This window comes from Littorina saxatilis, linkage group LG7 (genome assembly GCF_037325665.1).
Source record: "Littorina saxatilis isolate snail1 linkage group LG7, US_GU_Lsax_2.0, whole genome shotgun sequence".
NCBI lineage: Eukaryota > Metazoa > Mollusca > Gastropoda > Littorinimorpha > Littorinidae > Littorina > Littorina saxatilis.
Window position 1 is genome coordinate 6,897,318 of NC_090251.1, and position 6,000 is coordinate 6,903,317.

Sequence of the window (6,000 nt, forward strand, 5' to 3'; positions counted from 1 at the left end):
AATGGAATAAGGAGTAAATAATGATCGACCGGCGATTGGATACAAGCTCCTGTGTCTGCGAACATGAACAAAATCCTAGTGCAGCACACAATTATTACAGCACTGCCAGGCAACAACGAAAACACAGCTGAAATCAACACGCTACGTCACAGCGAGACGCAGACGACAGTTGTCAGTGATCAAGATGGCGACGGGAGGAGGACAGCCCTCAGCACATCGTGTGACGTGTGCGGTGTGTCTGGAGAGGTACCGACGTCCCAAACTGCTGCCCTGCTTCCACACCTTTTGTCTCACCTGTCTGGAGTCGCTGGCTCCCCCTCCCGCTCCCTCCCTCACCTGTCCTAAATGTCGGACCGTGGTGCCTCTTCCACTGGGTGGTGCTCTCCAGTTTCAGGTGAGGAAATCTCAAGATTGTTTCATTTTGAGAGCATGGAGAGAGTCTGAGAGAGAGGGAGAAACAGAGAGAGTTTGTATCGCTGTATCCTGCTTCTTTATACACGCGTGTTTGCGAGCGAAGCATACTCCTTAAATCGAACCGAAAGCATGAAAAAATGCACTGTGCATTTCGTGCAGACTGGCGGGTGACGTAAGTTCAGTGGCACTTGCGGCGTTTGTGGCAAAGTGGTAAAACAGCCAGAGGAGGCCTTGCTTGTTAGAGGAGTAATCGGCCCTTTGTAGTAAAGCGAACACACCTCAGAGCATTGAGTGGTCAGTCGGTAGAGATCAAAGAATGGTAATTACCATTTCCTGACGGACCGTTTGCACAATTTTTTGCGTAAATAAACAACAACAAACAAGAGACAAAGCCTGCAATGCTCACAGACATGAAAATCAACAAACCATCATTCAATGTCCACTCTTACTGCAACTCCATGTTGAAGTCACACTCACACACATGCATGACGCCCACGCACACTCAGCAATACACACACCCAAACACACAGAAACACCCAAACACTATGGAAACACACACAGACACGCACGCACGCACACACATACACACGCACACTGTTACGGAGGGTTTTTCGTGAAAGTGTCTGTGTGTAATAATTACTCTATCAGAAAATGCATGCTCGACTCTGTTTACTAAATCACTCCATTTCACACACACACAGCACTCAAACTAGGCACAAAGACTTAAACAAGTTATGGCCCTTTGCCCTCGTACCTATATTCAAGTCGTCACAACAAAATACAAATATAATAATTCACATACAATCAACAGTCTCTTGCATTCACTGTAATATAATCATAGCTTGAGTAGCACGTGGAGGAATATCCGTTCCTCGATGACGTCGTCACTTGTTATTCACAATTCTCCTGTTAATCACAAGTCTCCTGTTAATCACAAGTCTCCTGTTAATCACCAGTCTCCTGTTACGCACACTTCTCTTGTTACGTACTCTTCTCTTGTTACGTACACTTCTCGTGTTACGTACTCTCCAGTGGTTACTCACAATACAGTGGTTACTCACAATTATTCAGCGGGTTCATTTGCTGGATCCATATCACGCCAATGACAATTTAAGGTCATGGTGATATGGGATGGGGTTCCACCGGGTCCAGAATTCCTGCGCTGCGTTACAACCCTGCGCCCACAATCGGACGATCCGTGGCGACAAGGAGGGGATGCTAGTCTTCTTCACTCTTTCCCTCAGCAGAGTGCATCCTTGCTCCCACCGGGGTGCTGTGTAAAAAGTGTATGCTATCATAAGTCTCAACCACTCAGTTTTTATTCAAACTTCTTCACAAGATAGTAATTCCACTCTTACTCATTAATATCACATTCATCCATCACTAGCCTATGCTGTTACCGTATTACATCAGCTCATTTACAAATTACTCCATTACAAAAGAATATACAAACATTCCTTTTCAAAATGGCTGACAACAGCTCACACATCTCCAACCCAATTCACATTACTCTCACAGTCATTTCACAAGTCAAGATTACTGAGCAAAATACAAATCAATAAATACCTGTATATTCACAGCATTGAATCACACATGATTCATCCAAAACATGAGTCGTATAACAATCGACCTCAATGTCACTTGAGCAACATTCTGAAAAACGTAGACACGAGCAGATACGTCTGTCTCCCGTGACTGTCAGCAATGTTCTGTCCAATATAACCAACATGGCTACCTTCCTTTTAATAATCTCCTCTCTCATTTAGTGGGGCTCGTATGTTGCAGACGCACTAATAAATCATTCACATCTTGCAACAAACATCATACTTTGTGATATTGTTCCTTATAATTATTTAAGGGATTTCAGATACAGAGCCACTTCAGAAATCGCTTTTTTTGTCTTTGATAGGGAATAAAAGGCTGCATTTACAGCAGACGAAATTCGTACCAAAAGCGCTCAGCAGTAAATATTCACAACCCTCAAATGTAAAATTCAATGGTTTACCATGCACCAGAAGTTGTCTGCTGAAAACACATGCATGACATAAATACTATTATGGGTATTTTTGTGTTCTGGTATTTAATTTGATCGTTTTTAGAATTTTTTATATCCGCAGAATGAACATTCAAGATGGCGGCCTCCGTAACATTGCGTGTTTTGATTTGAGCGAAAACAACGTTTCTGAAGGTAAGTTTTCAAGAATACGCATCCATTCACCAATGTCACATCATTTTACTGTTTAATTCTCCCCTGGGGTCTGTTATTCATCGGGTGAAGCGCTGAAATGCTTGTTTAATCTTGCAATAGCTCATTAGCTGGATTGTGATGCTGATAGATCTAGATCTATCTGTTGATCACAAGTAAGGAAATCATGATCGCCACGCTGGTGATTTTAAACAGATTAAACGAACTTTGAATAAAAGGCGAGGAGAAAGAGATTGTTCATGGTATGATAATTAGTCATGCCTACGTTAAGGACTTCCATAAGTCTCTAAACAGCTGAGGTGGGGAGGGGTAGAGTCAATAACTGAGTGTGGGTAGGCCAGATAGTAGGATGACCAGCTGGAGATAAAAACACTCCACTCCCCATGTCTTTACAGTGTTGTGATCAAACTTTCAAAGACGGTAGGTAACAGACAAAAGCATACAGTTTATGCTAATCAAATGAGATAAGTGGTTTTGAAATATGAAGAGGTACCGCTCTTTGAGTTTTACAATTTTGGTTTGTTGCTTGTTTCTCATCCTTTTGCTTATTTTAAGTTGACCGTGCATTGGTGTGAATTTTATTTTTACAGGATATACAAGAGTTACACCACATGCCGGTTCATGGGAACAAGCGTTCTGCAATTATTCCGGTGCCACAGAAGGGAGCTGATTTCACTAGTACTACTGTATCAAGGTTTGTTACCTAATACATCCTGTCTAGCTTAACAGTAAGATTTTTTTATTTGTATTAATTGGAACATGTTTGCACATAATTTGTGAGCGACCTCTGTGAATTTGATGGGTTTAACGTACCCTCACTATGGTCAAATTCTGTTAGCGACTGTTTGAAGCGAATAAATGTAGCGGTCAGAAAGATTCCAGAATCAGTTTGGTCACTGGAAACTGTTTTTTTTTAACCTGAAACAGTAAGAATTATACGAATTCATGAAATAAAAATTTCTTTCATTTTGGTCTGTTGTGTGAAGGCTTGCTAACCCGGCTTTGACCGACTCTCTGAGATAGTAAACATTATTCAAATACATTCAAATAAAAATGTCACTAATTTCATCTTTTGTGTGAAGGGTACCCCAGGCTGATTTCCTACACCATGGATGTAGAGGAGGCCAGACAGTCTGCTTCTCATTCCAGCTGTGTTGCGTTTTTCTGCTCGTGAAGTGTATCGCCACATTGCCAAAGCCATTGGCCAAGAAAAGTTACCCTGTCTGCCCATTGTGCATAGCCGTACAGGCTGTGACACTATGTCGTTCTTCAATGGTATTGGGGAAACAGAAGGCTTGGGAAGTATGGCAAGCATTTGAAGACGTCACTCAAACTTTCTTCATGTTGTCTTCTCCTCTTTGTAAGCTGAGTGCACAAGAGCTTTTTGGTGTACATTTGTAGGACAAAACCAGCAACGTACTGGGTGTAAACAGTGCTAGACGGTACCTCTTCAGTAAAAAGAGCTACCAAATTGCCCATAACCCCCTTACAAGTGAGGTGCTGCTGCAGGACATGAGATTGAGAAGAGCCATCTACCTATTAGACTACCCAACTCTGTGGGCTGGCAGTTCAAGGCTGGAAAGTGGGAGTCATTCTAGACGAGCTTTCAAGAGGTATCCAGCGTGTGCCGAGAACTCATGAGGTGTGCCTGTAAGAAGAGCTGTACAACAAAATCTGCAAATGCTGCAAAGAAGGACTGCAGAGTACAGCTCTCTGCAAATGTGCTTGCATGCCTGTGAAAACTGTCAGCATCTAAACTGTGCAAAAATATTATTTCACCCATTTTCATACCCCCAACTCAAACATTTATTCCTGTGTCATTTTATTCAAACTGTCTATGCCATTAAAGGCTCGCAGCATCTTCGCTATCTGGCACATTTTTTTTTCAGATCATCATTTACACCGTCAAAATAAGGATACCCTTGACGTGACAAAGAGATGTGACAAAAACTTCGGGTACCTTTTAAAAAGCCGACAACAATTCCTAAGGCACAACTGGGTCACTGTTGTATACAAAGAGAAAGTCAACTTGATTATCCATCCAGAACAGGTTGTTTTATTTTGCCATCTTGCATATTTCTAGTGTTGTGCAATTGTACCTACTGATGTATATGTGTCGATCTCACGGATGAGATGTTTATGTGTCAAATTTGAGGGATACCCAAGTCAACTAAAATCCATGTATTTTAGCAATGACCAAGTGGGTTGCGTTGAAACTTTCAGGAATGTGTGTCTACACACGAGGCGTAGTTCAACCGTTTGAGTACACTTTCAAATCTTCACGAAATAATATTTTAAAAACTGCCAAAGGTTTGTTGACTTACATCCCACATATTTTTGACTTCGCATGTATATATGACAGATGGTTGTTTCAAGTACTGCCAAAGTTTCTTTTGAGTATAGACACTTGCCGGAATGTGCTAGTTGTGTAAACAAATGAGAACAAACAACGTTTTCGAAATACAGCGATTATGAATTTTAGTTGACTTTTGAGTTGATACATTAAATTTTTATCAGTTTTATTTTGGGGGTACCCTTATTTGGGCGGCAGTCAAATAACCCATGTAAAGGCCACCTTTTATCTTAAAAGTGTTTCAGTTAGCCAAGTTGAGTGCCCTCAATAGCATAAATTGAATACAACAGCAAAGGAATTAATGTTTTCGTTTTGGTATGAAAATTGGTGCAATATATTTATTTTTGCACAGTTTAGGTAATCCACAAATTCTTCAACCCTGCCACCCACACCGTCCAATCATTCTCTGCACCAACAATACATGTATTGTTTTGTTTAAACATGTTTTTGTGTTAGTTTCTATTGCAAGAGAATGTCTTGTGGCATCAAAAATGCCTAAATACCCTTTTCATTTGCGGCCATTTTGAAAATTGTTAAAAAACTACTGATTTCTTAATTTTTTTCACGGTGGCTCTGTATCAGGTTTTGTTAAGCAAAAGCAAATGTCCATTTACGCCAAATTTGCTGTTAATCACATGAAGTGAAATATGCCTAACATACCCAACCGTTTACACTGGCGGCCATTTTGAAAAATTGTTTAAAAACTACCTATTTTTTAATTTTTCGCGGTGGCTCTGTATCAGGTTTTGTTAAGCACATAAAACTCTTCATGTTTGCTAAATTTGGTGTTTGTTGCATGATTTGAATGATTTTGCAACATACGAGCCCCACTATTGGTCAATCCTAAAACCCGGTAACCAATGAAAATATAGTTTGCAAAAATCAGATCACCCCATTTCAACAGGTGATACTACAGTCACGCAGTCAAGCCATGCGAACCAAAAGTATGGCAAGCTAATCTGCACACATTTAATAAAATTGCTAAACATTAATTTATAATAAACTATGTACAAATCCATTTGTCACA